At 38.4% G+C, this 12,536-nt stretch overlaps 1 protein-coding gene across 4 annotated transcripts in view; it reads left to right on the top strand.

Annotated features, from left to right (window-relative positions):
• The window catches only part of LOC121899094 (SPHK1 interactor, AKAP domain containing), a 130,821-nt gene that overhangs the window by 81,671 nt on the left and 36,614 nt on the right, over window positions 1–12,536 (top strand). Inside the window, exon 1 of one of the 4 annotated variants that reach the window (XM_042414681.1) lies at window positions 2,913–2,964. The exons of the other annotated variants lie outside the window; for them this stretch is intronic. The gene's annotated coding sequence lies outside the window, so the exon portion shown is untranslated. Of the gene's footprint in view, window positions 1–2,912; window positions 2,965–12,536 lie in introns of those variants that run through there. 4 annotated transcript variants of the gene reach the window in all.

The raw sequence follows: 12,536 nt of genomic DNA, 5'->3' as shown, positions 1-12,536 counted from the left end.
TAAACCTGTGCATTTATGCAAAGTCCAGCTGAGGCTGTTGGGAAAGTGTTAAGTTTTCCAGATATTTGCAATAAATCAAAGAACTTGGTAAATTGCCCTTTTGACTGCTAGATGAGACATAAAGTTGTTACAAATCATTCTGTGGTGAAAATGGAGCAACTGTACCAGATTTCATGGCTACCCATCCAATCAACCCATCCAACCAAAGCAGGGGACTTAATGCTAATGCTATCCCTTGAGCCAATAACTTAACTTAAAAATAAGTAATTGCACTGCTGTATACTTTAATTCCATTTTTCATGTTCTATTGCCACTTCTTTCTATGATTATGCTGCACAGACAGTAAATGAAATTTGGTCATTCTAATAAACAAGATATTTACAATCCCTTGTGGTACACAGTTCATAAAACAAATTAATTCTATTTTTCTTTTACAGATAAAATTGTAGCCCAGTTGTTTCAGTCCACATATTTCCACCATATTGGTGAGCTTAATAAGTGGTGTGAAGACAGTGCCCTTTTTATTAATGAAAATAAGACCAAGGAGCTGGTTATTGTGAGTCACCACAGTGCCTGCCATTATTTTCCACACGTTTTAATGATGATCAGCCTATTGAAGTAGTAGAGGACTTTAAATATTTATGAACCTTTTTTTAACACACTTTAAGCCAACACAGAATACATTTTTTAAAAAGCAATGCAGTGCTTGTATCTAATCCCGAAATTGGATTCATACAATATAAGCAAGAACATTTTAGAGACTGTTTACAGAAGTCTTGTTGAAATTGTTTTAGCTTTTAATATGTGTACATGGTATGGGCACCTGGAGGCTAATAACAAAAATAGACTGTTCAGAATTACAAACATGGCCAGTAAAATTATTGGGAGAGAGCAGAAACAACTGCAGGGCATGCCGGCTGGCCACATTGAGGACCAGGAATAATAAGAAGCAGGACCAAGGGTCATTAGAGGCAGAGAGGGTCTTTTTCCCACTGATGGCTGCCAGTAGAGTTTGCTTATAAATGTGTGTCTATATGGGATGAATTGGCTGCTGTGTTTTGAAGTAAGCAGGGGACATGACTCTCAGGTTTATTGGTGTTTTTTATAGTGTAGTAAGTTCATTAAGTTCATTGAGTGGTTGAAGTGCTTTTCAAAAATGTTGTAAGAAACATTTTTTTGGATGGGGGTTCATTCACTGCTTATGCTATCTCACTTTCAACTCCCTTTCTCTTGTTCCACATCCTCTCCTCTTACCCACCTGTCCCTCTTACACTTGTCTATTTCCCTCTGTAAGTTGGTTTTCAAACTTTTGTAGTCTGTCATTAATCATAGATTTGAATGTCTCTGATGGTATCACAATAAGGCATTCAACTATATGAGAGCAGGGAGGAACATATGCACTTGTATACACAAATACTATCATACTTCACATACTGTATAGATACTCTAGAACATGCAAAAGCAACACAAAAGTGCATGAACAAGCACACACACACCAACTGTATAAACATATATAGAGAGAGACACAAACAGAGACCCACACACACCAGAATGCATGAGCAGATGCTGTGTGGTTGTAGAGATCAGATGGACACTGTTGTTATCTGTATTGAGGGAGACAACATTGTGGTTGTAGACAGTAGGACGCCTGAGTAAATCTGGCTTCAGCCATCTGTCCCTGCATCTCTGCACACAGATTGGCTCTGAGGCCATTCTGCACATGACTATATGGGCATTCTGATTTTACAAGTTCAGAGCATGTTGAAAAATGCAGTGTCAACACAGTGTGAGACTTAGTTTGTTCAAAAAAACAAAGCAGCTTCACAACAGCTGAGCGTAGTTATGAGCAGGTTAATAACCTTAAAATGTTCCAAATGATAAAGCAGAATTTTTACCCCTGGGACACACCTGATGCGTGAGCAGCGCGTGTGCATCGCGGAACCTCTTGCTTTTCATTTCGGCGCCTATGTTAACAGGTTAGAGCAGCCACACAGCTTGTGTGAGATGCGCGTGTCACGCGCACAATAATATATTCAAATACAATTTGTCATTTTTATACTTGAGTTTTTGTACGGATTAAACAATCAAGATGTAATGTGTTCATTAGTGAGCTTTAAAGTTAAGCTAATCGGCTCCAGTGAGTGGTTTCATTCTTTCCCCAAATGTCAGTTTTTTCTTGAATATAGCTCTTTATAAGCTGTAATATATGGATGTGTCTGCTCGATTGAAAGCATTAACACAAAACATTAACTTATGTTATATATGTCATATGTCATAAATATGTAATATTAGCAACATCAAACTCTCAAACACGTGAGGCATAGGCCTTTTTCACAGCAGACATTTTGACTTGTCTTAGTAGGAAAAGCAAAGGTGTTACATATGACATTAACAATGGCCCCATTTAAGTGTCACAGTAAGTCAAGACAGTGTGACAGTGACCCAGCATGCACAACACCAGGACACTGAAACTGAAGTAGCTAAAAGGAATTCAGCAGTCACTAACTTTATTATTCACACCTTTGCTTTTGCTACTGTGAATTGTCAAAGTGTCCTCTGTAAAAAGGCCTATTAAGTTCCTTTGATAATAATTGAGAGGTGGAGACCCACTGTGATCAAAGAATTAGAATAATGACCTTACTATTTCTGTTTATAATAATTGCCTCAAAAATGATCATGACACAGTTGCAAGGGTGAAAAAAGGAACAGTAGCCCACAGTGAAGGGGGTCTCAAGCCAATTTCGTTAAACTACATCTCAGGAGCTGCCACCTCAGTGCACCAGTTGACTGGGACAAACTGTTAGCTTTCAGCCCACAGTCTCTCCCATGGGCATCTCATTCATGACCTTTCAAATGATTGCTGATTAGGAGCACTAAGTCATCTCTAGCAAGGAAAAAAGGGGAGGCAGGGAGAGCAAAGGAGAGGTGGAGGAAGGCCATCCTATCCAAACAACAGTATGTACTGTGAGTATTTTCATTCAGTGTTTGCAGTCTTTCCACTGGGCTGAACACACACTCTAAGAAAGCATCAGTCATTCAGTTAAAGTGTTTCTTCAGCAAACACTGGCTGTTACACTGTCAGGGTGTCCACACTGCTATATTGTAAAAAATGACCATCTCAGCTAGCTCTGGTCTTGAGTTTGGACAAGGTAAGTTATGAGGGATTGGTTATGACATGAATTCAGCATACTAGTTTAAGTAGTTCTGGGTTTACAGGTTCACATACAAAATACGCTAATATCTCTTCTAACAACAAGTCCTCAAAGTTAAATGACCAAATACGTTGTTTGACCATGTGCACTCCAGAATGAGACATAGGAGTATTTCCTAATCTGGCACCCCTATCAGATTTAGGGAAAGATCATGGTTTGGCAATAATAACCACAGTGTTAAAGTTCGGGTACGATAGTAGTTACGGATTCTAGAAAACTTTCCCAACTTGCAGTTGGAAACAAGAACAGCAGTGTCCTTTAGCAAAGTCCGCTGTTGGGTTAATGCCTCCATCAACCTCAGCTCCTCCAAATAAGGAAAACTGTACTAATAAAGAAAATATATACTGTACTGCACCACTGCTCTGGGTCATAATTACTACGGCCACTAAATGACATCTGTCACTCAAACATAACTATATGTAGTACTATTGTGTTGTTTTTCTGGGGAGGACAGTCTCCTTTTATATAAGGGCCAAAGTCAGTGTTTTTTCTACAGCAATATTATTATTATTCTATTACAATATTATTATGCTGATTAATTCTGCAGAGCAGACCCACCATCAGCAGAGTTTTTAACTTCTATTAAAATTTTTCAGTCTATTGACTATTCATCATCCCCTATTGTATAACCTCTGACATCCATGCATTAACATGTTAGTGGCCTAAGAAAAATAAATATCAGTCATAAAGATTCAAACAGAAGTTCACAAAATGTTTGCAGAAAATCTTATGTGTCTTTTATTTTTCCACTGTACTTATGTTTTAAGGATAAAAATCTTAGTTAAATAGGGGGGAAAGGACAGTTTAATGTAATAATATTGAAAATTATTCCAGATTTTTGACCTTGATTTTTCTTAAGATGGCTGTTTTTAAACATCTGATAAGTGGGTAACCTTTGTCTGCTATGAAATTGTTGTAGGGGCTTCAAAGAGTCATTGACATGCAATATGTTTTGAATGTTGGTGGATGATTGCTCTCTTTCCCAAGTTATGACCGTACAAACTACAGCAGAAAGACTGTTATCGCAATAATAAAAAAGGTCTCCAAGGTTCATCCACTTCCCACTTCTCTGGCAGGGATGAAGAATATTGTATAATCAGTAAATCTTTACTGAAACATGAAAGCACATTACCAGGCCATATCAGATGGGAGCAAAAAATAAATAAAAAAAACAACCAAAGGGGCAAAAACAGGGGAGCTGAGGAAAGAGGGTTTATATGTGATGAAGCAGTGAGGAGGGGGACAGAAGGAGAGAATGAGTCAGCAGCAGCTCTCTCCCTCGCTAAGGACAGATGTTTCCCTAAGATTGATATTCCCACTCAGAGTTTATTCATCTGTATTATCCCCACCCTCACCAGGTGATTTCATGCCTCCTGAGCAGCCAGAAAGGCCCTTTTCCCTGCAGCTGCGATGTCCAGCCTGTCACAGATTTTAATAAATGATACTGATAAACCAGGCTTGTGAGACGGAGTGTAAGGCATGGCTAAATTTAGCCCTTCACATAGCAAGCATTGATCACACTGTTTACGGCTGGGCCCGCGCCATTCATGGCTTTTCCATTTCTTCATGAATTTTTAAACTGTGGAAATCTTTACCACTAACGCCTCTTCCAGGCCAGTCATAACTCACTTGTACTGTAGCCAGCTGCCAGTACATTACTTTGTGCTAAAGGCAGCTGCAACTTGAGTCCTGCCTGTTGTTCCAGTCCAGCACCTCATTCACTGTGGTCTTAATTGATCACAGATTTAATAGGTGGTGATAAATTATGAATCACTGTTTCCACCAATGAAGGTGGAGGACTATGTGTGCAGTTTTTTCTCTGTCCTCAGGTAATTAAGTGCGCTTTAGAAATAAGGTATGAGCTCCATGTTATTGATCTGCTGGAGGTCATTTCCTATAGTCTAGGAGTGGTTGATCAAATATCATACATGCATGTGTACGTCTGCACTATGTGTGTGTGTACACATGGAAAAGTAAAACAGAGCGCTCTTTAATCTCAATAGCCATTGTCCGTTGAGACTGGACCATGAAATCCTCAGACATGAATGATTAAATGCATCTTCCTTGCGTCTGGTAATTATCTTGTTAATCCAGACCCAGTTCTCGCTCTCCCCTTCAGCCCGACCTGACTTCATCTGCAAATTCCTTTGTTCTATCAGTGCCATCTGATGCTTACCCCCAGAAATTTGTATTCTACCTTACCGACTTCTGTTTCCACCATGCAGGGTTGGGTTTCTTTTAAATTTCCCCTAATTACCTCTTTCTAACAACGCCAAAAGGTTTTGTTGCCACTTGTCCACTTGTCTCCTACCAAGGTACAAGGAACTGTTACAAATGGATTTGGCTTAAATGTGATTCATAGACTGCCTTTTGCAGTGATGGATAGACTGCCTTCTGCCCAAGTAGCAGGTGATTCAGATTTGGGATTTTTGCCATTAGACATTTCTTGTTCTCATGTGCAGGTTGTAAATTCTTTTATCTGGGACGTCCAAGTTGGACTGCTAAACAGGATTGCTTGGAGCTATTTTTATTGAGTGCCTTCTAGTTTAGAGAAACTGAATTTAAACAGAGTGCCAAGGACATCATCATCAATCAAAGGCACATTTTTAGCAACAGTATTTGGATTATTTTGCAGTGAGACAGACAGTTTAGGATTTTTTCATACTGATCTGCTGTATGTGTACAGTATCAGACAAAGTTGAGACATAAACAAACATAACTAAGAGTCTACAGCCATGCTATTGAGCTGCCAGCCACGCAGTATTGAGGCACAGCGTGTACTGAGCTAAATGCCAACCTCAGCATGCTAACATGCTTACAATGACAATGTTAACATCATGATATTTAGTAGATATAATGTTCACCATGTTCTCCATCTTAGCATATTAGCATGCTAACATTTGCACTTAAAACAAAGTACAGCTGAGGCTGATGGGAATGTCATTAGATTTGCAGGTATTTGGTCATAAACCAGACTATTAGACAAATTAAAATTTTGACTTGATGAGCAAAACTAGTGATCACTAAAGTTACTACAATTCATCAACGAGGGAACATGAATGTGTGTACCTAATTTCAAGACGATCCATCCAACAGCTGTCAAGACATTTCACTCAAAACCACAAGTCAACCTCAATGTGGCGCTAGAGGAAATGTCAGTATATCACTGAAGTCACCAATTTTAATGGCAATCCATCCAAAAGTTGTTTAGATATTTCAGTCTGGACCAAAGTGGTGGACCGGTTTACAGACTAACTTAGCTGCGGTTACATGGACAATATTTCTTCAACTTGATTGAAATCATTCTGATTAGAGATTCCAACTTAACTGTTTACATCGACGCTAAATAAAGTGATCCGATAAGATGTGCGTTTACATGCCCCAAAGCATTTAATCAGAATATAACTTTTTAGACATGCACAACGTGGTTCCACCCGCTGTGAAGCTTCTAATCTGCCAGAAATATAACAGAAGACCAAGAAGAAAAAGTGGTTCCGGCTTCATTCATCTTTTCAAACACTTGTTTGAACAACTCATTTCGAGCCCTTCGACCATCAAAGGCGTTCAACAGTCCTTAAATCTTTTAAGTTGTATCGGCCACAGATCAGTTTTGTTTTGTAAGTGTCATGTTTCTGTCTCCCGGAAACTTGTTCACATCACCTAATGTTGCCACCACGTGGGGCAAACATGCAGAAAGAATATATTTATTCCAACCAGAGAGAAACAATCGTATTAAGCATTTACATGGTTATTAGGCACTAATATTTTCCTATTGAACGGATAATCAAAGGTTTATTACACAGTGAATATTCAGTACAAAATGTAATATTGAGAAGCTGTGAAACACAGTGCTAGTGAAAACACAAACAATATATATTTAATATCTTATAAAAGGTATTTCTTAACATCTAAGAGCATCTATAAGACACAGTATCATGGAGATGGGGTCACTATGACTTTTGTTGCTCATACTAATAGCTCAGAAAGATCCAGTTGGCAGCTCCACAGTAATTATCTCCATCAGTGCCACATTTCCCTCATGTTTAACAGCTGACGTTTTACAGTCCCTTAATTAGGCAAACGCTGCCTTCTTTACTGTGCTTATTAAACATAACCACAGACGGCATAGTTAACCTTTTAAAGAGAGCCCTTTGTCTCTCAATAATCCTCAGTGCTGTTATACTGCATATAGTGCTCCATAATTACGACACAGCGTTGACCTTCACTGAGTCTGTTGCCAGTAAGAAGCAATAATTGAATTGTGGAGTCAAAAGCACCTGGTAGTCCATTTGTTCTCCATGTTATTTGAGAATGTTAATTAAGTTCTCTCTTGATGTTGGCAGTGTTTCCTCTGTATCCGTACAGCCAATGGCTGCTGAAGCCTGGTCCATAATGACCAAACAGGTTTGCACCCTCAGTGGCCGCCTCACGCTGACTGATAAAAAATGAACAAAGAAATCAGCAGCCATGTTTCATTTGGTTTTTTTTTGGGTTTTATTTGTTGTTTTTTTTCTAGAAAGGCTTTGGTTCAATTCCTCTGCAGTTTTTGAGGCTGTAGTCTGTGGTGTAGTATTGGATTGCATCTATTATTTAGTTCGACAAAATAACAAACACTTCACATTAAGATAAATATTGTAAAGGCAATTTATTGTTTTAATTCCACTGAGTTGCATTATATATGATGATATTATTTCTACTGTATAGGTCTAGAAATAACACTGATACCCTGTTATTGCACAATTTTAAAGATTCAGTTTAATATTCAATTCAGTATGGAGGGAACATTTCACTGCAGTTTTCATTTCTGTTTGTCAGCAGTTATGATTGAACTTCAGTCATTTCAACATTAAATTACATGATTGGCAGACCAACTTATTGATGGATCAATTTATTTAAACAATTTAAGGCCAAAATAAGTAAATATGTAATTCAACTGATATGTCTGTCTAACATCAGTGAGTATGCATTGTATGTGCGTGTTCATCTTTGCTCTCATCTGTGAGATTAAAGCAGGGGTCGGCAACCCATGGTACATGTGGCATGGCATGTGATGCCATTAACATCGGCACATGGAGCAATTCATGTATATATATATATATATATATATATATATATATATATATATATATATACACACACACACACACACACACACACACACACACACACACACACACACACATATATACATATACATACACATATATACACATAAACATTTAATATAGCCTAATGGTGAACTAAACAAACAATTTGATTTAAAATTAATAATTAATTAGTCTCAAAATACACCATTGTACACACATTATACAAAATACATGCAGATCTTTTGGCATGCAGGATCTAGATGGGGAGACAAGCAGCAGCAGTAAATAAATAAACAGATAAATGCTCATTATGAAAATGAACCGGCACTCAGGTCTGAGATTTTTCTTTAAACATTGTAAAGTGGCAAGGGACATCCAAAAGGTTGTTGACCCCTGGATTAAAGGGTCTTTAGAAAGTCAGAAGGCTATTTCTCTGCTGTGTGGGGAAGATTAGGGTGGAAAGATGTTAATCAACTGCCAAGAGGAACCAAAATGATGGATAGAGAGAATGAAAGAGAGGTTCACGTTCAGAGGGGAAGGAGGAAAGAGTGGAGCAGGGACAGAGATGAGAGAAAGAGAGAGGGAGAGATTATACAGAGTCCTAAGGAAATCAATTCACCTGCTGCTCAGGTTTTCAATGAGCTTTGCAGCTTAGCGATCTGACAGTGAAGTCCTGACTCAGACTACATGTAGCAGTCAAACACTCAATATCAAGCCATGAGGAGAAACTGTGTCCAGTTTCTACACATTGTGTTCAGATATCACCCCCACAGGCTGCTTCTCAGGCTAAATCAAATACACTTGAGGGTTTTTTCATTTATTTATCCAAGTACATACTCACAATATTAAATACAATTATTATATTATTAGTCAGCAGGCCTGTCACTGACTTGGCTCGAACATAGCCACTGGCTGCGTCTGGCCCAAACCTGCAGGCGTCCTCCCAGCAGCAGACCGGAACTGCAATCTGTCACCACCAGCAACTCCTACTGTAGTACAGTACAGCTCTGTGGTGCTATCACCGCCTCTCCTGCCATCCTCCATCTCTCAGCAGTCTTCATCAATCCCTCCTACAACCTCTACTGCACCGGCTCCAACATCCTCATGTTACATTTCCTACATAGTCAAGAAAATACAGGTAGCTGTCAAGGCTGGTTCTGTTGCTGTAGTGTGATCAAAACTGTGAGAAACAAAAGGAAGGATAAGTGTTAGGGAAATAAATCACCCTATAAAAACTAAGGAGATAGACAGAAGAGACATTTTTCAGAGAAAAAATGGAAAAAGAACAAAAAACAGAACATGGCATATTTGAATATCTACCCTCATCTACCCCCTTTTTGTGCCATAATAGGCTATTCTAATATCTCATTAAAATCTTACAGCAGGTAGAAAAAGATGTCTAGACAGTCATGCTTAATATATATTCATAAAAGACTCTGAGAAGTATTGGTTTCTGATTGTAACTGATAGAAAAGGGGAGGCTAGCACAATGCAGATACATTCAGTCTGTATCTGCATTGTTAACTGAATGAATATTTTGTATTTTAGGGCTGCAACCAACAATTATTTTTGTTATTGATTAATCTGCTGGTTATTTTCTTGATTAATTATTTTGTCTATAAAATGTAAGTAAATTGTAAAAAAAAGTTTTAATTTCCCAGAGTCAAAGTTGACGTTTTCAGATGTCTTGTTTTGTCTGACCAACAGTCCCAAACTCAAAGATATTCAGTTTGCAATCATGTATGACAAAGAAAAGCATCAAATCTTCATATTTTGAGAAGTTGAAATGAGCAAAGTTTGGGTATTTTTGCTCAAAAAAGAACTAAAACAATGATTGAATTGTCAAAATAGTTGACGATTAATTCTCTGTCGATCTAATAGTCAATGATTCGACTCATTGTTGCAGCTCTCGTGTATTTAATGTGAAAGCTTCAAAATAATCACACAAGCAGTATCAAGGAGTAGATTTCAGTTGTTGAGGGTGCAACAACTGAAATGCATAAAATTAGGGGCAGATGCAGGGACAGTTTACAGACAGCAGTGAGGAGCACGAGCAAGTTTGAGGGTATTTTAGACAAAAAGGTCAGTAGGAAAGAGCTGAACCATCATTTTGACCTTCACCCACTGAAATAAGGGTTAGAAGATGTTTTTGTCTGTGAAATCGATTCAGGTTCCACAGTACAAAAACAAGCAACATGCAATGTACAAATCTAAAACTTTAAAATATAATATTTGGGTGTGAAAATATTGGCACTCATTTTTAAAACAAGGAAAAAGCCAAGAATGGTCACATATTCCCTTACGTAGAGAGAACAGGAGTCTAGACATCAAGAAAGACACACTTACAGTCAACTCCAAAATCCTACAGAGGCAAAAAAAGGATTGCTGGATTGTTATTAATATACAAACACAAGAACACAGCAAAACAGTCAGCAGAAATATTTCAGGAGACATTTATTATGCTGATTGAGTCTGTAAAAAGTTTTTCTCACTCAGTATAGAGACAGCAGGTTTGCAGAAGCCGTCTCTATAGCACTAATGATGGAAAGAGTGAGTTTTATCCAAAAAATGCCATGAATAAGGTGAATGATGAACAAACCTTTGCATACTGTACTTCCATTTATTTTGTCATCGTTACATATGTATACTGAAAAGAGAGCCAGCGCTCTAATAATCTGTGGTGTCACCACAACCGTGAGTGAGACAAAATCGATGACTCCGTCCTTCATTAACCTTTCCATACGATTTTAACGATCAGGTCCCGTAATCATAAGTTTCCATTAGGATGAGAGCACATGTGGAGAGGAAGATAGATGCAAAGGTTAAACAAAAATGAATCTAGAATGACTGAGGTGAATGGGGGCTGTGATTACACTGATTAACAAGGCCATTACCTCTAATTGCTTCCAAGAACTGACTGTCAACGAGTAAACACTGCGTTTCCTGTTCACAGCTACCTTGCACTGTCCAGTAGTTGCGTATGTGTTTCTAAAATGCTTGAACTTCATTTGTTTGCATCCAGTTTGTTTTTACAGGAGAACAGTGTTTTACTTTGCTAAAATAATGTCTGGCATTGAGACTGCTACAGACTAGATGGTATCCTGACTTGGTTTGGATAGCTAGAATTGATCCATGGTCAGTTTCCCCACCCATGACCTATAGACCCCCATAGGGTCATGACGCGTCTGTTCTTGGTAATATGTAACTGGTGATAGTAGCCAGTCATTACAGCTATGACTGCCCTATTGAGAAAAACAAAAAACAAAAAACAGCTGCTTTTAAACTGACTGACTGATTTTACATTGGGACTACTTGCTGTTGATGTTGGATGGTTCGGGGCAGTTTGGTCTACATATCTGAAACATTGGGATGGCATTCAAAGACATCTTACAAAAGGACAGAGGTTCTGATTTGGTCTGTTGAAGCACCCCTCATGTTTGACCGTCGGTTAGAAGAGGGTTGTGGCAGAGATCCAAACTAACTACAATTTCCATCCCAGAGTTGAGAGATAAATAGAGAGAAAATGTTTTCACACTTTTCCATTTTTCTTTTAGCAAACCAGAAGTCTGTTTGGGTGTCAGATTGCAACAACATTGCCAACACATCCTATGCCAAGCAGACATGGATCGTCTGACATGCAGATTAAAACATTTCCTCTTCATCCTCGTCCACCTTTACTGTAAGTGTGGGAGATGCAGAAGGTGAATGATCTTCATCGCCATGCAGAGTCCAGTTTCCCTACATACGTTTGAAATCTTGTATCTCCTCTAGACTAAAGCCCTCAGCATCTGTTTTCCTGATCATTAAGGCTTCAGTTTAAATGGTGTTAAAATGTTCCTTATTAGAGTTCTTACAGTATATAAATCGGAGTGGGTTGATCCCTGGTCTTTCCCTCTCCACATTTTCTAACTGAAGCAAATTGTAGTTTAATATCAAGCCTGTTGATGCCTGCACTTAATACCAGCCAGAAGACAGGATTGTCTCCACCATCCTCTGATATAATACTCTGTTGGTTTTTTCCACACACATAACACTTTCCAGACTTCTGGCAGTAACTTTTGTATATCTGTTTGCCAAATTTGACCTTAGTTGAGCTGGTTTCAGAGTTTATTGGTGGCACAAGCTGCATCATCTGACATCAAGAACTGTCTCACTGTGCTATTGACAAAATAAATAGATAATGTCTGAGTTTGACAGTGCATTTAATCATATCTTTTCTTTCATTTTTTTTCTGAAA

Source organism: Thunnus maccoyii, chromosome 6 (assembly GCF_910596095.1).
Source record: "Thunnus maccoyii chromosome 6, fThuMac1.1, whole genome shotgun sequence".
Lineage (NCBI taxonomy): Eukaryota > Metazoa > Chordata > Actinopteri > Scombriformes > Scombridae > Thunnus > Thunnus maccoyii.
The sequence above is the reverse complement of the archived record's forward strand: the minus strand, read 5'-3'. Positions and strand labels throughout refer to the sequence as shown.